Source organism: Amblyraja radiata, chromosome 8, assembly GCF_010909765.2.
Source record: "Amblyraja radiata isolate CabotCenter1 chromosome 8, sAmbRad1.1.pri, whole genome shotgun sequence".
In the NCBI taxonomy this organism is placed as follows: Eukaryota; Metazoa; Chordata; class Chondrichthyes; order Rajiformes; family Rajidae; genus Amblyraja; species Amblyraja radiata.
Genome location: NC_045963.1, coordinates 75,111,318 through 75,137,319, shown reverse-complemented (window position 1 = coordinate 75,137,319; position 26,002 = coordinate 75,111,318). Strand labels below are relative to the sequence as shown.

At 44.0% G+C, this 26,002-nt stretch overlaps 1 protein-coding gene across 5 annotated transcripts in view; it reads left to right on the top strand.

Moving 5' to 3' along the window:
- pak5 (p21 (RAC1) activated kinase 5) overlaps window positions 1-26,002 on the top strand; it is a 161,457-nt gene that overhangs the window by 69,712 nt on the left and 65,743 nt on the right. For all 5 annotated transcript variants that reach the window (XM_033026239.1, XM_033026242.1, XM_033026240.1 and 2 more), the window contains exon 2: window positions 17,804-17,869. The gene's annotated coding sequence lies outside the window, so the exon portion shown is untranslated. The remainder of the gene's footprint in view (window positions 1-17,803; window positions 17,870-26,002) is intronic.

The window sequence follows — 26,002 nt, the reverse complement described above, 5'->3', positions numbered from 1 at the left end:
TAATAATATTTAGTCTCATCCTGCGTGATACCTCTCACAGCAAACTGTGCCTCTGCCAGCTGGAACCAGGTTTCGGGTTCTTCGGTCCATAGAGTTGGGAGCTTCAACGCAACGGCGTTATTCTCCATCACGATGCGTGATGAACGACGCGGGGTCACCAGTGTAGTGGCCTGGTCGAGGTCAGGAAAAAACCGGACACCAGGCGGATTCTAAAGAAGCTTTTTAATGGTAGCAGTACGAGAACACACACACGACACCCTTATCTCCGCCCCTGGGGAGTCGTCAGGAAACCCCGTATCTCCGCCCCTGGGGAGTCATCAGGAAACCCCGTGGCAGACCAACGCCCCTGTCCCTCAATCGGCGAGGGGGATGATCCAAGGAGTGGCCTACCCCACAGGGACCGCCACAACATCACAACTGCAGGGAACTGATCTGGGTAATTCTTCTCTATGGCAGCATACCTGCTAGATCTCGGGGTGTCTGTTTTCTTTTGGTTGTATTTAAGGGGAAAGTTAGCATGCTGCATCTGTAAAGCAATATGCATGTACACAAAGTGGTGGGTCTCTGGAATGCACTGCCAACACTGGTGATGGAGGCACCATGGTGACATTTAAAAAGCTTTTGGATGGACACAAGAGTGCAGGCGGATGAGATTAGTTTGTCTTGGCATCATGTTCGACACAGACATTTTGGGCCAATGTCTTTCCATGTCATCATATTACTCCATTCACCAAAAATACAAACTCCATATATTGTAAAAATCATTTTCCATGCTACTTTCTCTGAGCATGGCTTGATCCTTCTGCATTATACTAACTAAAATTCTAAATCCCCTCGTTTGACAGTAATTAACAGATAACCAGATCTAGCTAGCCATTGAATTAACAATGCGCCTAACATTGACCACAATGAAAAGGAATTGTAAGTAAAATTTAAAGCTAATTGTAAAATTTACTGGATTCTAAAATGAGATCAACCCCTTAAGTTTTTTTTAGTTTAGTGATACAGAGCGGAAACAGGCCCTTCGGTCTACCGAGTCCCCACCAATCCACGCACATTAACACTATCCTACATACACTAGGGACATTTTACATTGGTTTTTTTTTTTTAATTTTTTTTAAATTTGTTTATTTTATTAGAAGTTAATACAGTATAAAAAAGTACAGTGGAACCTAATTTTAGGTGCCAACTATGTCATACCGTAATCCATTCTATGTACAACCTCTAGTTTTTTGTTATGAGAAGGAAGTAAGCAAGACAAGAAAAAGAAAACAATAGAAAGGGGAAAAAGTGGAAAAATATATGGTAGAGAGTAGAAAAACGTGAAGTGTGTATATAAAATTTTTTTTTTTAAAAGAAATAAAAAAGAAAAAGTGGAAAGTAGAAATAGAAGAGAAGGCCCATTAAAAGATAATTTTTCAAATCTGTATTCGGAGATGTAGATCTATGCACGTCATGAACTGAAATCAGCAATCCTTATGGTACCGCTGCATCACATGATTCCAAAAAGTCGATGAAAGGAGACCAACTCCTTAAGAATTGGTCATATTTATCTATTAGTCGGAGTCTCATTTCTTCAAGGCGTGCTATGTCCATCATATTCCTAATCCACATTTTAACAGTTGGTATGGTTGTATTTTTCCAAAATTTAAGTATCAATTTCTTTCCAATTATTAACCCATAATTAAAAAAAACATTTTGGTCTTTATTTAAATTGGTATCTTCTCCTATTATTCCAAATATAATCCATTCCATTTTGGGTTCTATTCTTGACTTGAAGAGCTTTGTAAATATATCAAATATATCACTCCAAAATTTATTCAACTTTGTACATCCTACAAATGAATGTGTTATATTAGCGTTTTGAAACAAACATTTATCGCATCTGGGAGAGACGTTTGGATAAAATTTATTCAACCTCGTTTTTGAATAATATAGTCTATGTAATAATTTGAATTGAATTAAATTATGTCTTGCATTAATAGAACAGTTATGTGTATTCATCAAATACTTTTCCCATCTATCCTTCGAGATCTTTATCATTAGCTCATGTTCCCAATCTTCCCTTAGTGCTTCTGTTGAGGGTTTCTCTATATAATATATTATTATAAAAGTATGATATTAATTTTTGTGAATCAGCCTTAATATTCATTGCTTCTTCTAAAGGGTCTAAAAATATAGTTTGAAATCTATGTGTATATTTCTTCATAAAGTCACATACCTGTATATATTTAAAATATTGATTATCCTTCAATTTAAATTTTAATTTTTGAAATGATAACAGTTTGCCCAATTCATACAAATCCCATACTTTCCTAATCCCCAGTCTATCCAATTGTTGATATGTGTTGTCGATGAGAGAAGGTTTGAATGCGGGTTGTTCAATGGGGGGATTAGTACTGATAAATTATTTAATTTCAAGGATACTTTTATTTGTTTCCAAATTCTTATTATATTATGAATAATTGGGTTCTTCTTATATATTATACTATTCAATTGTATCGGCGAGAGCAGGATCGTTCCTATATCGTGCGGATAGCACTCCTCTTTCTCCATTCTTATCCACTCCAACTGCTGAGTGGAACTATCCAACATGTACATTATGTTCTTAATATGCACTGCCCAGTAGTAATACATAAAGTTAGGTAATGATAAACCCCAACTTCTTTAGATTTGCACAAATGCTTTCGTTGAATTCTATGTGTTCTGTAATCCCATATAAAATTAGTGATAGTGGAACCTAGTTTGTTTTTTTAATATTTTGGAATATATATTGGGATCGCTTGAAACAAATATATTAATTGTGGTAAGAAAGTCATTTCTATAGCGTTAATTCTACCTATCAATGAGAGCGGAAGCGTTTTCCAAAATTTAATCATATCAATCAGTTTATTTAATAGTGGTATAAAATTGGCACTAAATAATGATTTGTGTCTTCTCGTAATTTGAATACTCAGATACTTGAATTTTTCTGTTGCAATTTTGAAGGGGAATTTTAGTAAGTGTCTCGAATCCTGTGGTTTTAAAGACATAATTTCGCTTTTATTCCAATTTATTCTATATCCTGAAAAAGAGCCGAATTCCTCAATTAGTGTTAATAAGGTTGGTATACTCGTCTGTGTATTAGTAATATATAAAAGGATATCATCAGCATATAGTGACATTTTATTCTTTGAGTCCTTAGTGTTATATCCGTGAATATTCGGGTGATTTCTAATCCTTTCGGCCAACGGTTCTATCATAAGGGCAAATAGCAATGATGATAAGGCACACCCTTGCCTATTACCCCTTGATAAGTAACATTTTGGAGATAGCGTATTGTTAGTTAGTATTCTTGCCGTAGGTCTATCGTAAAGTAGTTAACCCATCTAATAAAATTCTCTCCCATATTGAATTTTTGGAGTACCTTGTATAAATACTGCCGTTCTACTTGATCAAATGCCTTCTCTGCATCCAGCGTGACAACTGAAATATCTTCATTGTCCTCATTATGAGAGTACATTATATTGAAAAGCCTTCTCAAATTATTAAATGATTGTCTTTTGGGTATAAATCCCGTTTGATCCGTATTTATTAAATTGTTAATATAATTATTTAGCCTTCTAGCTAGAATCTTTGCTAAAATTTTCTGATCCGTATTTAGAAGTGAAATAGCTCTATAAGAACCCGGTTCATCTAAATCTTTATCTTTTTTTGGTATAAGTGTTATTGTTGCTTCTGCTAGGGTTTCTGGTAGTTTATTTTCAGTATAAGCCTGCGTGTATAAATTGAATAATCTTGGTACAATTGACTCCTGAAATCTTTTATAAAATTAATTACTAAAACCGTCTGGTCTTGGGGCCTTCCCATTTTTCAGTGAGTTTATTATTTGTTTTATTTCTTCATTAGTAATCCGTGCTCCTAATTGCTCTTGTTCTAAACTATCCAATTTTGGGAGCTTGCAATTATCTAAAAAATTTGTGATTTTACTTACATCTGTATTTATTTTAGATGTATATAAATTGTGATAAAATTGGGCAAACCTCTTATTAATATCCTTAGGCAGTGTTAAAAATTCACCCTTATCCGATTTAATTTTAGTAATAGTTTTTTCCTTTTCTCGTTGCTTCAGTTGCCTCGCAAGTAGTTTATGTGGCTTATCCCCAAATTCGAAGTGTGCTTGTTTTGTAATTTGGAATAATCTTATTACTCTAGCCGATAGTATTCTGTTGATTTTATATTTCAATAAAGTTATCTTATTATGTTTATTTATGGTTGGGTCAGTTGCATTGTCCAGTTCTAGTAATTTTATTTTCTGTTCTATCCGCTGAAGTTCTCTTTTATTTTCCTTATTTTGAAAACTTTGGTAAGAAATTATGACACCGCGAATATATGCCTTGAAGGTTTCCCATAATAGCGGTGCAGAAATACCTGGCGTGTCATTTATTTCGAAAAAAAGTTTTATTTGTTCTTTTATATACTCATAACCCTGCGGGTTATCTAATATATGTACATTGAATCTCCAAAAAGGTTTTATACTCGGCATTCCCTCAATTTTAAGTATAAAAGTCAATGGTGAATGATCAGAAATAATACTATTATGATATGATGGTTTATTCGTATATGGGATTAATTTTGTGTCCAATAAAAAATAGTGAATTCGCGAATAAGTTTTGTGAACTGATGAGTAAAATGAGTATTCCCTACCACTTGGATTTGCTATTCTCCAAACATCAGCTATGTTATTATTTTTTATATAAGTATTTAAAAATTCACAGGTCTTAGTTTTAACAAGACTCTTCCCTAGCTACATTTTACATTGGTACCAAACCAATTAACCTACAAAGCTGTAGTCTTTGGAGTGTGGGAGGAAACCGAAGATATTGGAGGAAACCCACGCAATCACGGGGTTAACGTATAAACTCAGTACCAAAAGCAGCCGGTAGTCGGGATCGAACCCAGGTCCCATGCGCTGTAGGGCAGCAACTCTACCGCTGCACCACAATGCCTTAAAATAGTAAGATTAAACGAGAACTTACCAGTTTGAAGTTTGATCTGTATTTTATGAGGAGTTACGATGAGGGATTACGTGAAGAACCCGCTCAGTGCGCAGGCGCGGCATACTTCCAAGCAGCGGTGTGGAATCACAGCTAGACACAGTTATTTGAAGTAAACATAGTAAAGATAAGGAGACATCAATTTATTAGTTTGATCAATATAATGAGGGTGGGACCGGAGGGCACGTAATCCCTCATCGTAACTCCTCATAAAATACAGATCAAACTTCAAACTGGTAAATTCTCGTTTAATCTTACTATTATGTGTGAGTGTGAGTGACTACGTGAAGATTTCAAAGCTCTGTGATTTCAAACCGTGTAACAGTTTCATTTCACTCACTGCCGAAGTTCTTGAGGGAGGAAGTGTTATCGTAATCAACCAATGAGTCTATTTGTAGAAAAACACAATGGTATTTTTTAAACAATAACAACAATGAATTAAGTTGCTCCCCTGGGCTTAAATTAAATATTTGCCGTTCGTAAATGTTTACTGCAAATAAACCAGGTTTTGCCAACGGCTTATTATAACATTTCTGAACGGTCTTTCCCCCCCCCGCACCACCCTGCTGTAGCCAGGATGTGGTCTATAGGCATGTCCATTCTTTCGCCGTCGACATGGATGCTGCCCTGGTGGTATAAAATTTGTACATGTTAGTGTTTATCCCAGCAGTTTCTAGCACCTGCTTGAGCCATCTCGCAATGGTTTGGCTCGTCACCCGACCATAAGGTTTTTGTGACTGACCCACAAGGCTTTTCATCTCCCTCGAATATTTTGGTTGTGTCTATGTACGATAGTAGGTGGGTCATGGCACATAACCGTGGTTCTGGTGGGTAAGCCACGACTGGATTAGGTGTTCCTGGTCTGCTCTGTTTGATCAATCGCTGGATAATGACAGATCTGGTCTGGAGCTGTGATCATGTTGTCCAGTCGCAATAGGTGTAGTGACTGGACCCTCTGAGCGGATACAAGTGCCATCAACATGAGCGTCTTTAGTGTAGCTTGCTCGAGGCCGAGGGATCTGGCTGGTGGCCATTCCCTAAGATATGTCAGGACCACACTGATATCCCAAATATGGGTATACCTGGGCTTAGGGCTTGATATTGTAAATGCCCTTCATCAGTTTTAAAACCAGTGGATGGGATCCAATCGCCTGTTGTCCTGGCGCTGGTTTGAGATAAGCAGAAAGAGCACTCTGCGCTGTGTTGATGGCACTGTAGCTGATCACTACATCGTGGTGTAGATAGGCCAGGAACTCCAGTATGTTGGTGGCTGTGGCTGTTGCGTATGTTGTCCCTGTTTCCTGGCAGTACTTCTCCCTTTTTTTGATGCTGGTTAAGTACTGCCTCTTGGTGGATGTTCGAAGGGATGCCGACATGGTGGTGATGGTTTGTTTGGACAATCCCAGTTCCAGGTAAGGTCTGTTCAAACTTGCAACCCAAGCGTTTAATTTTCTCATAGCATGGGTGTTTAGCTTACCTGGTAGGTAAGTATCTGATAGCCAAATATGTCTTTCGACACACCATTGCCAAATCATGTTGACCAATTTGTCGCATGATAATGATTTTATGCCACCCATATGGTTAATATAGCCATCACCGTAGTATTTATCAATTTGTAACCGAACATGCAAGTGTTGCATATTAGATAAATATGCTTTTAAACGATAAAAGGCGCCCAACATCTCTAGATAGTTAATGCCCAGTGTAAGTAGTAATGATGAATCTAGGTTAGTCCATCTACCACCTGTGCTGGATATGGAGTTAGTCGCTCCCCAGCCTTGAGCACTGGCATCTGTTTGAATAACTAAAGTAGGGTTAGTGATAACAATAGGGATGAAACTATGCCAAACGTTTTCTGCCCACCACTGTAGCTCTGATATTGCTTCAGTGGGTAATTTCATGACACGGTAATAGTGACCTGTATGTCGTTTTATTGCCTGTACCTTTGCTCTTTGTAAATTTTTGATAGTGCAAATGTCCGAATTGTGTAGCCGGAAATGCTGCTACCATTTCCCCAATTACTCTTGCTACTTGTCGAATAGTTGGTCGCTCGTTGACCATTAAATTGTTGCATGATTGTGCTAATTCAACCATTTTTTCCTTTGGCAAGGTACCAGTCATATGGACTGAGTTAATTGTGAAGCCCAGGTAGTCCATGATAGTGGATGGCTTCAACTTAGATTTATCTGGATGTAGGACGAACCCCAGAGTTTCGAGGAGCTGTTTTGTAGCTGATACTGCTGCCACAGCCAATTCCATTGTTTTCCCTACTATCAGAATATCCTCCAGATATGCCATGACAATATGTTTTTGTTTTCTTAGTATTGCCATGGCTGGGTTCAATATTTTGGTGAATAATCTTGGGGCTGAAGTTAGCCCATAGGGCAATGCTTTGTACCATCCAGATAAATTTTAGGTATCTGCGATGATCCTTGTATATGGGTACTAGATAGTAAGCATCTTTAAGATCAATGCTTGCCATGAAGTGTCCTTTGGAATTCAGTTGTTTGGCAGTAACAAATGTCTCCATTTTGAAATGTATATACTTAACAAATTTGTTTAGTGATGTTAAGTCAATGATGATGCGACAGCCACCATTTTTTTTGGTTTTAGTAAATATATTCGATACAAATTCCAAAGGTTCATGTTTGGTCTTTTCGATGACCCCTTTGTGATTAGTCTCACCAGTTCAGCTTGTCCCTCACGTCTCTTTGACGGAGGGAGAAATACCCTTTGGGGCCAATGTTGAACTGGCGGCGTTTTTTCTGACATGAATTGTATTTTATATCCACTAATGCTGTTGAGTATATACTTGTCACTCGTGACCATACCCCATGCTTCTTTAAACAAGTGTAATCTCCCCCCTGTTAATAAAGCACCCTTATTCTCTATATGCTGGTAGGAACCAGACCCACCTACTTCCATGGTTATTGGCGATTCTGTTTCTTCATTTTCCTGAAGGTTCTGTTCTGACGTGCTGGCGATGTTGGGGGGAGGCGCATTTTCCAGAGGGTCCGCTGCGGGCCCTGATCTAAAAATATATTTGGGGATAATGTGCGGACCCCAAGCGGTCACCAGTCCCATATTGCGGACGTCGACTGGTGGATGCCGTGGGGTGCTGCCGCTTGGGTATCGGAGGTCTTGGTTTGCTCGTCCCGGGGCCTGCCCTCATTAGGCCGAAGGTTTTTGATGCTTCCTCCATCTCCTTCAGTTTTTTATTGAGATCTTTCCAAAATAGCAGCGCGTCCGTCTCCGCAGCTGGGGCTTTACACAAGCCAGTAAATTTGGGATTGAGGGCAGGTTTTATGATTTCCCTCCGGAGATTGTTGATCTCAAATTGTGTGGTACACATTAATGCCAGCACATCCTGCTGGCAGGTATCCATCTCCGTGGTCTCCACGGAACGAGCAAAGGCTGTGATGGCCGACGTCAGGAGCCTTAGGATCCGCTGTAGCTTGAGTTCTTGGGTCCGGATGTGTGACCCCACATGCCCCCAGATTTGGCTGTTGACATTTTTTACTTTGAGGGCCTCACAGTTTTCTGGTGCTGTGTGTTGTTTCAGCACCTCAGCGAGCACCTTTTCCAGTAATGGTTTATTGGATAGATGGTTGATGCTGGCCGCCATTCTTGGTTCCAGCGGTGCTCCAGCCCGCGGGGTTGCTACAAAGCGGTCCATCACACCCAACAGCTCTTCCTGTTCCTGCACCCCTGGCATACTCCCGAATTCGTCCGCCTGCCCCTGTTCCAGACCAGCCCAGCCCTGGTCACCAATGCTAGCCTCCAGTAATGAGGGAGCAGAGGGCAGTGCATGAAACACTGTGGAGGGGGTGCCTGACCTCCCTCCGCGAGAGCGCTCTTTCTGCGCATCTCGCTGGAGCTGCTCCAATAGCTGTTGGATGCAGCTCAGGCGGCTGTCTCTCCTCCATTTAGGTGGAGACATGTCCCCGTCCGACGAATCGGACGCCACCGGCCGGATGCCTCTTCGGATGGCTAGACATCCAGCCCGTAGTTCAGGCACTAGCGGGACTGGGCTCGGCGCGGTGATGGGGATAGCGGAGCGCCCGGTAATTGTTCCTACCGCCTTCTTCTGGAGCTTTTGTGCCTTGTAGATGCGAGAGCGCCCCTCAAGCAGCGCTTCTCGCAGGCACCTGCTCCGTGAGCCGCTCCAGCGGCTCAGGCGGCTCTCTCTCCCCTCGTGCGGGTGGAGAGACGTCCCGTCCGTAATCGGGAACACCTGCCGGATGCCTCTTCGGGTGGCTATGCATCCAGCCCGTTGTTCAGGTACTAGCGGGCTGGCCTCGGCACGGTGTCGGGGAATAGAGGAACACCGGGTAACGCTCCTACCGCCTGTTGCTGCCCCCCTCCCCAACGGGAAAACGTTCCTCCTTGAACGGGGGGCAGTTTTGTTCCAGAGCCTTTTTCTCTGCCTGTAAAAAACACAAGCAGAAAAAGGCTCACCTGTAAAAGAAACCCGACCTCAGGGTACTCACCTGACGGTCCGGTTCATTCTGTAGCGGGAGTGCCAAACTCCCGTTGCAGCCGCTGTTGCACTGCTGGCGTAATGCCGCGCCTGCGCACTGAGCGGGTTCTTCACGTAGTCACTCACGTGACTCCGAAGTAAAATTATCCCATTCAACAAAATCCTAAGTCTTATACTGCGTAGAAACATCTCCTTGTCAGTGTTGGGCATCCTCCTATTCCGGGAATTTCATTTTAAATTAATCTCCGATCATGAAATTGCTATTTGAATATTTAATCCAAAACCGTAGTGAAAGGCTTGGATCGAGTGGATGTGGCGAGGATGTTTCCACTAGTGGGAGAGTCGAGAAGCTGAGGGCACAACCTTAGATAAAAGGGCATAGCTTTAAAAAGCAGATGAGGAGAAATGTATTTAGTCAGAGGGTGGTGAATCTGTGGAATTGGTAGAGACTGACAGATTCTCGATTAGTACGGGTGTCGGGTTATGGAGAGAAGGCAAGAGAATGGGGTTGAGAGGGAGAGATAGATCAGCCGTAATTGAATGGCAGAGTCGACTTGATGGGCCATATGGCCTAATTCTGCTCCTATAACTTCTGAACTTATGAGCTATATCCCATCATAAATTATATTTGGGAATTTCACCTTTGATTACTTCTCAAATTGAAATTGTCATTTGGGAATTTCACACAATTTTGAATCGTTTTTTTAATTCCATCTGATTACTGTACCAAACCAAGCAAATAGGTATTCATTCAACCATTTTGTATTGCAATTTCTTTCATAAGAGAAGCTAATTGTATGATTCTTAGTGGTGAAGCTACAAGTAATTTGTGGTCTGTTCACAGCAACTATGTTGTCATCGATTGGTAGTGATATCATCTCGTCTTAACATTATAACAGGTTTTTCACCCAAAGTTGTTTTTTGAATAAAAATTAATTGCGCAAAAGGCTGATTTCATTGTTTTTTTTAATATATTTGCTATACTTCTTAAATTTGCATTAATATGTACATTTCCAGAGATAACACATGAGACTAAATGAACATAGTGGACAAACAAAAGACATAAAGTGCTGGAGAAACTCAGCAAATGAGGCTGCATCTCTGGAGAACCGAAACCTTACCTATCCACGTTCTTAGGAGATGCTGCCTGACCTGCTGACTGCAGGCGTCAGACTTCTGACCGGCATCTACTATAAACCCACTGACTCCCATGGCTATCTGGACTACACTTCTTCCCACCCTCCCTCCTGTAAGGACTATCCCCAACTCCCAATTCCTCCATCTACGCCGCATCTGCACCCAGGCTGAGGTGTTCCAAACCAGGGCATCGGGGATGTCCTCATTCTTCAGGGAACAGGGGTTCCCCTCTTCAACATATGTGGCTCTCACCAGGGTCTCTTATTTTTCCCGTAACTCTGTTTTCACTCCCCCCCCCCCCCCCCCCCCACTCATAACAAAGGCAGAGTCTCCCTTGTCCTCACCTTCCACCCTACCAGCTATCACATACAACAGATAATCCTCCGACATTTTCGCCACCTCCAACAGGATCCACCACTGGCCACATCTTCCCATCTCCTCCCCGTCGGCTTTCCGCAGAGACTACTCCCTCCGTAACTCCCTGGTCAATTCTTCCCTTCCTACCCAAACCACCCCCTCCCCTGGTACTTTCCCTTGCAACTGCAGGAAATGCTAAAATTGTCACTTTACCTCCCCCCCCCCCCCCCCTTGACTCCATCCAAAGACCTAAGCAGTCTTTCCAGGTGTGGCAGAGGTTCATCTGCACCTCCTCCAACCTCGCCTATTACATCCACTGCTCTAGGTGTCAACTCCTCTACATCAGTGAGACCAAGCGTAGGCTTGGCAATCACTTCACCCAACACCTCTGCTCAGCTCGCAATAACCAACCTGATCTCCCAGTGGCTCAGCACTTCAACTCCCCCTCCCATTCCGAATCTGACCCTTCTGTACTGGGCCAAAATGAGTCCCACTCTAAATTGGAGGATCAGCACCTCATATTTCGCTTGGGTAGTTCACACCCCAGCGTATGAACATTGACTTCACCAATTTCAAGTAGTCCTTGCTTTCTCCCTCTTTACCCTCACCTTCCCAGCTCTCCCACAGCCCACTGTCTCCACCTCTTCCTTTCATCTTCCCACCCCCCCCCCCCCCCGCCCCATCCCCTCATCAGTCTGAAGAAGGGTCTCGACCCGAAACATCACCCATTCCTTCACTCCATAGATGCTGCTTCACCCGCTGAAGTTCTCCAGCATTTTTGTCTACCTGCTGACTTGCAGCGCAATGTGTCTTTTTTTTGTAAACCAGTATCTGCAGTTCCTGGTACTGAAGATAGTTGATGTGTTAGTACTCCTGATCTCCCACACTTTAAAAAAAAAAGTTAAAAAGGAACGCTCATCTTTCTATAACTTGTTTGGCAAAGAACTCTCAGTAAATGACCTTTTGTAGAATTTGTGATAATCTGTATCAGAATGATCAGCCAGTACAACATTCTTTTTTTATTTTACCCTGTGTCTCCCTGGAGCTCAATTCTCAGCCAGGCATCTCATCATCATGCAGAGCTGAGGGAGATATTCAGTGGTGAATTTGTAATGGCTCCCCCCCAGTCTAGTTTCAGTCAATAAGATACTGAGTCAAGCACTCGAGTCGAGTATACCTCACTCCCCAGATGATGACGGAAGTGGGTAACAACTTTCCTTGGGGCCTGATAAAATTCAACAACATAGTGGTATGTCCTCGACCCTGGTCTTTGGAGGACTGGCTCTAGGGCAGATGCTTCTCTATAATATTGGTCTGGATATTCTGGGACTCCAATTTCTCCCAGTCCATGGTTTGCTGGTACTCTGGGGATCCATGGTTCAGGGTCAAATTTTGGCGCTTCTTTTCTGATCACATATTCAGTTTTTGGTTTTACTGCAGGAGGGCTATCCTGCTTCTTTATGTCCCTCCAGTGATATCTTACAGCCCTAGCCATTTGACTGGCACTATTTTTTGTCCAGTCCATGTTATTGGTCTTCTAGAGATTCAAGAGAGTCAAGAGAGTTTATTGTCATGTGTCCCAGATAGGATAATGAAATTCTTGCTTTGCTTCAGCACAACAGAATATAGTCGGCATGAATACAGAACGGAGAATACTTAATGGATTCTGCTACGTTGGTGGGAAGGCAATTCAATAAGATGGCACAATATTGAGGGGAATTTACTCAATTTCTGTAATCTAAGTCACCCGATTTGTCCATATATAATTCAGAGAAACACTCTAAAAATTAATCCGCTCCTTCTCCCCTTTTGGTCTTACATCTAGTATTCTGGCCAAATCGATTGGTTTTTGAAGGGTGTTTGCAAGGGTTGTTAAAACAACCTATTCCCTTGCACCATTGTCCGCTATTATATTTGCGAGAGCTTCATGTGACGGATGCCGTAAATTCGTTAGGAATCGGGTGTGCTCACTTGGGGTAATTATTTGCTGGATCACTGCCCATAAATCTCGGAAATCTGCGTATAAACACGCATTGTAGTTCTAAGTGATCCACAAAGAAGCGGGTGACTTTCTATGATCGGGTATCTGCCTTAAAATAGCCATCATCTCGTTAGGCTTCCATGGGGAATAGACTCTAATTGTACGGGGATTATTTGCATTCACTGCATTGGTTGGATCAAAAGAAACAATACGCATTTCCCTTACATGGGAACAGTCTAAGGGTTTTTGTTTAGTTTCAAGATCTACCTTGGCTTCTTCAATGGTTGTCTCACCCCCAGATGTATCTTCCCCTTCACGGTACCTTATAAATGATTTATTTCCTTCTGTAACTGTTCGTCCAACTTGTCTGGGGGTACGCTCTTCTTTCTCCTTAACTAATTGAGTTATTTTTCTAGTCTGGCTTCTGGTGAACTTCCGTGAACTCTAGGACTATAATAATAATAATAATAAATTTTATTTATGGGCGCCTTTCAAGAGTCTCAAGGACACCTTACAAAAATTTAGCAGGTAGAGGAAAAACATGTAAGGGGAATGAAATAAATAGTGGAGACATGACTAGTACACAAAGTAAAGACAGAATACAATTCAAAACACAATATGAGGCAATTAATGCACAGATGAAAAGGTAGGGGGACGTGGGGCTAAGGATAGGCAGAGTTGAAGAGATGGGTCTTGAGGTGGGACTGGAAGATGGTGAGGGACACGGAATTGCGGATCAGTTGGGGGAGGGAGTTCCAGAGCCTGGGAGCTGCCCTGGAGAAGGCTCTGTCCCCAAAACTGCTGAGGTTGGACTTGTGGATGGAGAGGAGACCGGCTGATGTGGATCTGAGGGACCGTGAGGGTTGGTAGGGGGAGAGGAGGTCAGTGAGATATGGGGGGGCCAGATGGTGGAGGGCTTTGTAGGTGAGGATAAGGATTTTGTAGATGATCCGGTGGGAGATGGGAAGCCACTGAAGTTGTTTGAGGACTGGAGTGATGTGATGCCAGGATAAGGTGTGGCTGATGAGTCGGGCGGCTGCGTTCTGGACCAGTTGGAGTCGGTTGATGTAGGTGGAGCTGATGCCAAGGAGAAGTGAGTTGCAATAGTCCAGTCGGGAGGAGATGAAGGCATGGATGAGTCTTTCAGCAGCGGGAGGTGTGAGAGAGGGTCTGAGTTTGGCGATGTTGCGGAGATGAAAGAAGGAGGTTTTAATGACATGGCGGATGTGAGGCTCAAGGGAGAGGGTGGAATCAAAGATCACGCCAAGGTTGCGGGCCTGGGGAGATGGGGAGACAGTGGTGCCGTCGATGGTGAGAGTGGGGTTATTGATTTTGCTGAGTGTGGCTTTGGAGCCTATGAGGAGGAATCCTGTCTTATCGCTGTTGAGTTTGAGGAAGTTATGTTGCATCCATGTTTTTATAGCTGACAAACAGGAGTTGATATGGGAGAGGGGGGGGTTATGGAGGGATTTGGTGCCGAGGTAGATCTGGGTGTCATCGGCGTAACAGTGGGAGTCCAGGTTGAAGTGGCAGAGTATCTGACCAAGGGGGAGGATGTGGATGATGAAGAGGAGGGGGCCGAGTATGGAGCCTTGGGGAACGCCTTGAGTGACTGTGGCTGTAGCAGAGGTGTGGTTGTGGAGAGAGATGAAGTGGGATCTGTTGGAAAGGTAGGAACGGAGCCAGCTGAGTGCAGAGCCTTCAATGTCGAGGTCTTTGAGTCTGGTGAGCAGGATGTTATGGTTCACTGTATCGAAGGCTGCGCTCAGGTCGAGGAGGATGAGGATGTTGAGGGAACCAGTGTCAGCAGAGGTGAGGAGGTCGTTGAGGACTTTGAGGAGAGCAGTTTCTGTGCTATGGAGGGGGCGAAAGCCAGATTGGAGGGGTTCAAGTAGGTTATACGCAAGGAGGTGGGAATGAAGTTGCGACGCAACGATACGCTCCAGGGTTTTTGAAAGTAAGGGGAGGTTTGAGATTGGGCGGTAGTTAATGAGAGAGGAGGGATCAAGACCAGGTTTCTTTAAAATTGGTGTGACAGAGGCAGTTTTGAAAGCGGAGGGGACAATTCCTTGGGACAATGAGGAGTTGAAGAGATTAGTGAGGTAGGGGCAGAGAACGGGGAGGCAGGACTTCAGCAGGGGAGTGGGGAGAGGGTCGAGGGAGCAGGTAGTGGGTTTGGAAGAGCTGATGAGTTTGGAGATTTCAATAGGGGTGACCAGGTCAAACTGGGAGAGGAAGCAGTGTGGAGGAGGGGTAAGGAGGTCAGTGGAGATGTTGAAAGGAGGGGCCGTGGTAGGTGGTGGAGTAGATGCTGGGGAGTCGGGTACAGGGGATAAAGATTGATAGATGGTGCTGATTTTATCAGCGAAAAAGTGGAGGAATGAGTAATCTGTAATAGATGGAGCAGTCGGGTTTAAGGAAGTCTGTGCCATGGAATCTGATTGTCTATTCCGTTCACAAGCTCCAAGATGTGTATCTGTGACATGGGGATTGCATGATGAATAAGGTGGTGGAAGTGAATTCCTCATTTTAACACTTTCCAATCTTCTAAATAATCACCGTCATCCCCCTCGTAACCAGTGCCAACCATCGGATCCTCACGCTTAAAACTTATGGATGCCAGTTTCTCTGTGGAAGATTTTCTTCCCCCCTTATCTTTAATACTCTCAGGCTCCTCCCTTAGGCTACCTGGAGGTTCAAATGCTTCAGTATCCTCTAATTTTATCCCCCTCTTTAGAGTTGCTTCCTTCCAACTTGCCATTCATTCCACCGCTCTATTTGCTTTTTGTTCCCTGTAATAATTTTACCACAATTCGAATCCGATAAAAATGCTAAAAAAGACGATGCTGGATTTCTACAATTTACAATAATAATTTAACACGCTAGCGCACAGTTTACAAACACTCAATCTCAATGCCGTGTCGCGCTTTTATCAATCAGTGAACCTCTCCCTCTGATACTGAAGATTTTCCCTTCCCAGGGTAGGTACTCTTTGCTGAGGGTTACTACTTCTTAAATGGACTACTTTTCCTTCTAAATGTTACTTTCCCGTGCTAAGACTGGACTTCTATAGGGGGACCTCTATCCCTCCTCTCTTAAGTTCTACAGAATTAGGGGTACCTCTCACATCCAGGTACTTTTCACTAAGTAAACCAAGTTCCCGTCTCTCAGTTACTCTTTGCTATCAGGTACTAATCAACAATCGATCAGAAGGTTACTATTCATTGTTGATCAGTCGCTATTCGAAATCAATCTCAAACATGCACAAACTCCGAAGTTCTATTTACAGAGAATTCGAATTCTACCGTACGGGCAGAACTTCAATGTGAAATTCTGTATTTGGAAATTTGATTCTGCAAATCTAAACTCGTTCTAGGAACAACTAGTTTTGGTACGTATCCCTTCACATACACGGGCTCTCGAATTCAAACTAAATTGCCCAATGAAATCTCAAATGGACTAGAGTATTCCCAGCCAATCTATATTCTAGCCACCGAGCCCAGTGCCTTTACGAGATTCCTCGTCCGTCACTTCAGGGAGGGATCTAGATATCTTCACACAGGCGTGGCCTCCAACCAACCTAGGTTTTACCTCTTCAAAAGGATTTCCTTTACACCTGCTTGGAACCGGGTGTCAGCGCCTAGCCTCGTCGTGCTGGCAGTCGATGGCGATTTTCGGAACGCACCTTTCCAATTAGCGCTCCCAGCAACGACAGGTCAAATGCTTCACCGCTTAGCACGTAAACCAGACTTGTATTTCAATACCCCACCAGTTGGATACCAAATCTGGGGCCGGTTGCACGTTTGGCTCTCGTTAAGCAGCTGCAGTCTGCCAACTACGACCAAGTTTTGGGCCACTCGTTACCCTTATTTTATGGAATGCTATCAACCCCCCCCCCCCCCCCCCCCCCCCCCCGTGCTTGCTAGACTCTGTTCTATGATCTCGTTGGTACCCTTTCCCAAGCCCGTGAATGATCGACCAATCATCAACCAACAGGATGACCGTCTCGCAACATTATTTATACTATTCACAATGCCCTTGCAGCGATCCAATCGAAAAGATGCATTTAGGGTTCGTTTGCAAAACTGCTATACATTTTATCAATTTAGGAGAAACAAGGGGAACACCTGGACCCCTCACCATCCTGCATACCAGTCTGAGCCTAGACTGGCTGGCGCCATCCAAAGCCTGTAAATTTCACCTGACAAGGGTTAAGCAATTCTGACAAATGCAGGGATCCTCCATTTTATGGTGTCTTTAATTTGGCCAGTATTAACAAATTCACCTGAGACAGGATAGTTAATTACTTCGATTTTAAATTGGATTATCCAAATCCCCATCTCGTTTATATTCATGTATTTAAATGCATGTAAAATAAAATGAAAACATCATGATTTGTGAAGAAATTCTAAGTGTACGATGACCTCCCATAAACTGCTTCTTGAACATTGGGTCTGATGCAGCCAGCCTCTGCATCAGCAGGTAAGGAAGCTGACTCATTTGATTCCATGGCTCCCTGATAAAAACCTGATGCGTTCTGTGCTTCCTTGGATCTCACTCAAGCCTTTTAGGTGTTATGTTTTGACTAATGCTACACCTGCACCTTTTGTTTAACTGATGAATGACTAGAATCTGCTGTCTAGAAATGTCCATCACTGCTGTAGCACGTTGCCAAAGACAACAGCTTTGGCTTTGAGCAAGGCACTGTGTTCAGTGGTATCATGTGGTGCATAGATCATCAAGATAAATGGCAGGCAACATACTCTGTTTCACACTATCTCATAAATAGAATACCTTGATTTTTTTTTGCAGATGGAATGCAGTCCAGATGAGCAGTACAAGTTCTTTGGCTGATATTTGTTTTCCACCATTATGAGGGTAAGTGTTTTATATGGGGGGGGGGGGAAATCTCATGTACAAGGAGGAATTTGTTTTTTTAGCATTAGTTGCAATATTTTCAGTTAAAATACTATTTTGCCTGGGATAAGCCTGCTATGTTGCATTAATTAATCATTTTATAATGCACATGCTCTATCAATGTATTTGTTTAATATATTTAATGTTTTGTTTCTACCCTGCTTGTTTAAAAAATGTGAATATATAGCATATTTTACATTGGATTTTCATTAGTCTTGAGACAGAAATACTGCATATACTATTGTTAACACTTGAAACCTAATCATTGTTATTGAATTGAGCAAGGAGGTTGTATTGTAGGGTAAATATGATAATTTGATAAATTCTACTAAATCAGAATGCAATCAAATTTAATCTTTAATCTCCTCTTTACTAGAAGATAGACACAAAATGCTGGAGTAACTCAGCGGGACAGGCATCATCTCTGGAGAGAAGGAATGGGTGATGTTTCGGGTTGAGATCCTTCCTCAGACAGAGAGTAAAGGTTAAGCATTTTGTGTCTGTCTTTGATTTAAACCAGCATCTGCAGTTCCTTCCTATACACCACTGCTCATCTTTGTATGATTCCTCTATTTTTTTAAATGCATTGTGAGCATAATTTACAGTAAAGGTCTTGGAGGTTCCTCATCAATATTTCCAGCAATATGGATCACAGCCAGCTTAGAATGTACTTGATAGTAGTTAAAGATTACTTAATCAAAGCCTTTATCACTGTCCCCATTACAACCAGATTTACAAGAGTATTTTTCAGCTCTGGTTGTAATTTGTTTAGGATGGTCGCAAACCTAGTTGAATTTTCGTAATTGTCATTGATACGGTCAGACCCTTGCAAGAAAGAAAGGCTTTCATTTATAAGCTAATTTTCATGACCTCAAGATATCACTAACTGTTTTACAGCTAATTTTTACAGGGCGGCACAATGACGCCGCGGTAGAGTTGCTGTCTTACAGCGCTTGCAGTGCCAGATACCCGCGTTCGATCCCGACTGTGGTTGCTGTCTGTACAGAGTTTGCATGTTCTCCCCGTGACCGCGTGGGTTTTCTCAAAGATCTTCGGTTTCCTCCCACACTCCAAAGACGTACAGGTTTGTTGGTTAATTGGCTTGGTATAGGTGTAAATTGTCCCTAGTGTGTGTAGGATGGTGTTAATGTGCTGAGATCGCTGGTCGGTGCGGGCTCGTGGGCCAAAGGACCTGTTTCCACGCTGTATCTCTAACTTAAACTAACAAGGAATGTGATCCCTGTTGTAATGTCAGGCAGCATACTAACCACTTTGTATACAGTAAGATAGACATAAAATGCTGGAGTAACTCAGTGGGTCAGGCACCTGGAGAGGAATAGGTGACGTTTTGGTTTGAGGCCATTCTTCAGACTCTATTGACTCTAGACTCTACTTCAGACTTGTTCCTCCAGCTCTTTGACCATATGTTAAGCAGTCGTAAGAAGGGTCTCAACCCAAAACGGCACCTATTCTTTTTCTACAGAAAAGCTACTTGACCCGCTGAGTTACCCTAGGATTCTGTCTAACTTTGGTGCAAACCAGCATATGCAGTTCAGATTCAGATTCAACTTTATTGTCATTGTGCAGTGTACAGTACAGAGACAACGAAATGCAGTTAGCATCTCCCTAGAAGAGCGACATAAATATGAGCAATAAATACATTTATTTACTTGCAAACAGTCATAGTATTTTTTTCCTGGTGGAAGGAGTGTCCGGGGGGGGGGGGGGGGGGGGTGATTGGCAATCACCGAGGTACAGTGTTGAGTAGTGTAACAACCGCAGGGAAGAAGCTGTTCCTAGACCTGCTGGTCCGGCAACGGAGAGACCTGTAGCGCCTCCCGGATTGGAGGAGGGTAAACAGTCTGTGGCTGGGGTGAGAGCAGTCCTTGACGATGCTGCGCGCCCTTCGCAGACATCGCTTGCTTTGGACAGACTCAATGGAGTGGAGCGAGGAACCGGTGATGCGTTGGGCAATTTTCACCACCCTCTGCAGTGCTTTCCGGTTGCCATACCATACTGTGATACAGTTGGTAAGGATGCTCTCGATGGTGCAGCGGTAGAAGTGCACCAGAATCTGAGGAAACAGATGGACCTTCTTTAGTCTCCTCAGGAAGAAGAGACACTGGTGAGCCTTCTTTACCAGAGTTGAGGTATTGTGGGTCCAAGAGAGGTCATTCTTCGTACACGTTGTGTACAGTAAGCTCTGATGTCAAAGTAATTGAATTCTAATTAGTTTGAGTGAAGGGTGAATGTTGGCTAAGCTGCCTAGCCTCATTCTATATATAAGACGAACATGATTTTGCTTTTGCCATGTGAGAGTGCAGATGGGGCATCTTCAAGCATCTCACTTGAACACTGACACCTCTAGTACAATACTGAATTCTCACCGTAGACTTTTATGCTTCAATATCTAGAATGGCACTTGACAGTCCATAAATGGACCGTTTAGCCCACTACGTCCAAGGTAGCATTATTGCCCATCTACCAGCATTAGGTCCATATCCTGGGGCATAGATCAGGTGAGTTGTCGTGCCTATTTAAATGCTAAAAAGTAGTTTAAACATAGTAATCCTATCTAATCTAATCCTATTTCACTATTGTACCTATTTTACTATACTGTGGTTGCAAGTGTCATTTTTCTACGCTGTTGTATGCTGGGGCAACAACATCAGTGCTAAAAACAGCAAGAAGTTGGTGAAGCTGGTAAAATGAGCCAGCTCAGTGCTGGGAGGGAGAGTGGACGCTGTGGTGGAGGTGCTTGAGAGGCGTATGAGGAGCAAGTTGCAGGCCATCCTCGACAACTCCGGGCACCCCCTCCATGAAATTCTGGAGGGTCAAAAGAGCACATGGAACAACAACCGGCTCCTCTCCCTGTGCTGTAGAACGGAGCGGTTCAGGAGATCCTTCAGCCCCTGCAGCCATTAGATTTTATAATACTGACCGCTAGACTGTATGGGGATGCTTTGCATTTTTAATTGTTAATTATTGGGTCTTTTTAAGTATTTATTGCTTTTATGTATTGTCCATATTGTATTTTATGTATTTTTTGTCTGCTTTCGTTCTGAATGTGTGGGTTTCTTGGTTGTTGGCTTCTGGACATCTGAAGTTCCCTGAGGGGATTAATAACGTATTTATTATTATTATTATCTGATTCCACCAGCTCCTCTGGTAGTGATTTTCTGCTGGCAATCACCTTGTATTTAAATAACATCCCCAAATCATCTTTAAAACAACTTCTCACCTAACCCATGCCCCGTAGTTCTTCATCTAACGGAAAAAAAATTAACTAACGAAGCTATTAACACGGGCGGCAGAGTTCGCAGAGGTAGAGTTGTTGCCGTACAGGTGTTGTATTGCTCTGGATGATTTGTATTGCTCTGGATGTTTTTAAGCTAGTTTAGAGATACAGCGTGGAAAACGAGCCATTTTACCCACCGAGTCCATGCTGACCATTAATCACCTGCTCACACATCACACTTGTTCTATATTATCTCACTTCCCATCCATTACCTACACACAAGGGGCAATTTCTACGGAGGCCAATGAACCTACAAAAATGCATGCTTTTGGGGTGTAGGAGGAAACCGGAAACCCCGAGGAAAACCATGTGGTCACACAGGAACATGCAAACTCCACACAGAGAGCACCCAAGATTATGATCAAACCCATGTCTCTAGCGCTGGGAGGCAGTACCACCAGTAGTTGTCGGAATTAGCAAACTTGTCCTAAAATGTTCTTGAATTGTTATTTTAATCTTGCCGCAAGTTTTCCCATTTTAAATGGTGTTCTGCCACTTTCCCACATTGTTTAGCTTTTATCTTGAATGATGTTTGTTCTCCAAATGAGAAGATCTACTGGTTACAAATTTGTGGACAGATCACAAGCTATAAGACTTTGCCTTATTCATATCTTGTCTCCATTTTCTTCTTAAATATCTTAAAGAGAATATTATGGACATACCCAGAAGAGGCAGCTTCTGTGTAGCGATAAACTGTTTTTTACCAGAACTGGGATATGATAAACAAGTTTTAAAATTAAAAGAGTTGAAAAGGATGAGAGAACAAAGAGAAAGGTGCAAGGTGAAAGATTGATGAAGGGATAAGTAAGGGAACAAAGACCACATTTGGAAATGTGATTGGATGAAGTTGAGTAATTACCCTTGGCTGTTTGGGGATAGCAAGCAGTGCTGTTTTTCTCCCCAAGGATATTCCCTGCCTTGCTGGTTATTTCAAATATTTGGTTTCTTACATTTGAAGATTTCAACACTAGAAGTAATTTGCTTATTTATCATTTCCAATTTAATGCTTCCAGATCCCGTGACCTTTTCCAGTATTCCACATTGCAAAATGTATAGGAAGGAACTGCAGTTGCAGGTTTTTAACACTTGCACTCAGTCCGCATTGACCTACACAATCTCCCGGTTTCCAAACTTTTTAACTCCCCTCCCCATTCCAGGGCTGCCAACTCTCACGCTTTGAGCGTGAGACTCACGCCCTCAAGCAAACTCTCACGCCCTCACGCTGATCAGAAATTTCTCACGCTCAGTGGTGAGAAATTTTGTGATCAACGAAAATTTCAAAACTCGGATAAACTGCATGGTCCGCGGGTGTTGGAGAGCCGGGGCTGAGGGAGGGATGGGAGCAGAGCCAGCGGCGGGAACAGATGCGGGGAGCGGGGACTTGCGAGTGTTTGCGGCGCTGTCGAGTGTTTGCGGGGCTGACGCTGCAGCTCTGGCCATGGAGCACTCCGGACAGTGCGAGTGTCCCGGGCCGCGGAGCCGTCGGAAGCGCCGCTGCCGCGAGAGTCTCTGTGCCGAAGGGACAGACTCTCAAAGGGAGGTGGAGAGAGAGAGGGGAAGGAGACAGGGAGACAGTGGGGGGAGAGAGAGGGGGGTGAGATGAGAGAGAGGGGAGAGACAGAGGGAGCGTGAATGGAGAGTGAGGTGGGAGAGGGGGGGGGAGAGAGAGAGGGGTGAGAGGGAGGAGAGGGTAGGAGAGAATGGGAGAAAGAGGGGGAAGAGAGAGGGAGAGAGGGGGAAAGAGAGAGAGATGGGGGGGCAAAGAGAAAGAGGAGAGAGGAGAAAGAGAGAGCCAGGGGGAGAGTGAGGTGGGAGGGAGAAATGGAGGAGAGAGGGAGAGAGAGGGGGGAAGAGAGAGAGAGATGAGAGGAGAGACAGAGAGGGGAGAATGTGGTAGAGAGGGAGAGATAGAGAGGGAGGGAGAAAGAGAGGGGGGAAGAGAGAGAGGGGGGGAGAGAGAGTTAGGGGAAAGAGAGAGGGAGAGAGAGTTAGGGGAAAGAGAGGGGCGAGAGAGTTAGGGGAAAGAGAAGGGAGAGAGAGGGAGAGGGGACGAGAGAGGGGGAGAGTGAGGTGGGAGAGAGGGGGAAGAGAGAGGGGAGGAGAGAGAGGGGGGAGAGAGGGGACGAGAGAGAGGGGGAGAGTGAGGTGGGAGGGAGAGAGGGAAGAGAGGAGAGAGAGAGGAGAGAGAGAGGGGGAGAGAGAAGAGAGGGAAGGGGAGAGAGTGATAGGGGTGAGACGGGAGAAAGGAGAGAGGGGGAGGGGAGAGAGAGGGGGGTTGAGAGGAGAGAGTGCGGAAGAAGGGGAGAGAGAGAGAGAGGGATGAGTGAGGTGGGAGGGAGAGAGAGGGGAGAGAAAGAGAGGTGGAGAGAGAGGGGAGAGGGGGAGGGGGGGGGATAGAGAGGCAGGGCTGACAACTCCCATGCATTGAGCGTGAGAATCACGCATTTCACCAAATTCTCACGCTGATCACAAATTTCTCTCGCTCTGTTGTGAGAAATTCTGTGATCAACGAAAATTTCAAAACTCATATCCACTGCATGGGCCGTGGGTGTTGGAAGCAGAAGCAGCGGCGGGGACAGATGGCGACGGGGAGCGGGGCTGGAGAGTGTTTGCCGGGCTGGCGAGTCACTCACTGCAGCTCCGGCCATGGAGCAGCCTCAGTGCAAGAGTCCTGGGCCGTCGGGGGCGTCTAAGCGTTGCGCCGCTGCCGTGAGAGTCTCTGTGCCGAATTCGCCCAGGTGACCAGCATGGATCAGGCTGCGGCTCGGTGCACCTGGAGGACAACCAGTGGCTGCTGGAAGTAAGTACCAAGCACTGGGTAGATACGGTGGAAGAAAGTGGACTTTCAAATGGGGGTGGTTGGTGAAAGCATCCTGCTTGCCTGCTAGATTTTCACTTACTGTAACTGCAGGAAAAATGATCCCGATGTTGGGGGCGTTCAAAACCATGGATCACAGTTTAAGAATAAAGGGGGGGCCAGTTAGGACTGAGATGAGAACAAACTTTCTTCATGCAGAGAGTTGTGAATCTGTGGAATTCTCTGCCACAGAAGGCAGTGCAGGCCAATTCACTGGGTGTTTTCAAGAGAGTTACATTTACTTCTTGGGGCTAACGACATCAAGGGATATGGGGAAAAAACAGGAAAGAGGTACTGATTTTAGATGAATAGCCATGATCATATTGAATGGCAGTGCTGGCTCGAAGGGCCGATGGCCTATTCCTGCACCTATTTTCTATGTTTCTATGCTTGAGTATATGGCAATAAAACTCGATTACTTGATTTTGAAGCATTCATGCATGGTGGAGGTATAATGTAGTCATAGAGTGATACAGTGTAAAAACAGGCCCTTCGGCGCAACTTGCCCACACCCGCCAACATGTCCCAGCTACGCCACCTGCTTTTGGTCCATACCTCCAAACCTGTCCTATCCATGTATCAGTCTAACTTTTTCTTAAATGTTGGGATGGTCCCTGCCTCAACTACCTCCTCTGGCAGCTTGTTCCATACACCCATCACCCTTTGTGTGGATAAAGTTACCCCTTAAAAAGTTACCTCTTAAAAATACTTCATACAAAAAACATTGAAATCATACTTCTACAGTGCACTAAAACATGATTTTAATACATCAAATTTCAAAAAGTTCCTACCCTGGGAGGGGGGACACCCTTCTTCCACACCCTCTCCCCACTCGGTTGCTCCACTCCCTCACCGGGAACCCCCAAGGCCAGTGATCAGTGATCGCACAGCTTCCCCCCTTTCAAAAACTCTCCAATCCAATTTAAAGCATATACATTGCATTCAAGTGTAAGTTAAAAGACTCGCTACAGTATGCTACATATCACACAATTTCAAGCTGAAAAATGCAAATGTTCTGTACCAATCACCCTCCTTCCCCCCCCCCCCCCCCCCCCCCCCCGGTCGCTATGCTCCCTCGGGCTTGGTCTCTCGTAATTTCTCACTCCCAACTCTCACCCAATGTTGGCAGCCCTGCCATTCCCATATTGACCTTTCTATCCTGGGCCTCCTCCACTGTCAGAGTGAGGCCACATGCAAATTGGAGGAACAGCACCTCATATTTCATTTGGGCAGCTTACAGCCCAGCGGTATGAACGTTGGCTTCTCTAAGTTCAAGTAACTCCTGCATTCCCTTTCCACCCCTCACTCTCACCTTGGGCGTCTTACCAGTTTCCATCCTTGTATCCCTCTCGTTAGCACTTCTTCCCCAGCCAACAGTGGGCAGTTATGGACTCCACCCTTCCTGAGGTCATCTGCTGCCTGCCTTGATTTGTTCTGGCCTTTTAACACCTTTAACAGCATTTCCATCTCCAGCGGGGTACATTCGTTGCATTCTATAGGTGTTAAGGATAAGGTAAGGAATGGTAATTTGATATTTCATAGTCAGAATATTTACCTTTACATTAAAGGTGTGACATTTGTTGGAAGGCCAGGCAACCAATGGTGACTGAAATACAATTTCTTAAACAATGAGGAGCTGTAGGTGCTAGTTTAAATCAAAGATAGACACAAAATGCTGAAGAAGGGTCTCGACCCGAAACGTCACCCATTCCTTCTCTCCAGAGGTGCTGTCTGTCCCACTGAGTTACTCCAGCATTTTGTCTACCTTCGATTTAAACCAGCATCTGCAGTTCTTTCCTACACATCCTGCCTGCCCGGCTGAATTGCTCCTGTATTTGAATTATTCAAAGGATATTCCCTGATACACCTTAAATGCTGCCCATGTGTTTTTCTTTAAGAGATTGAAATTGGTCTCTAGTCTGAATATTATGTACGCCAC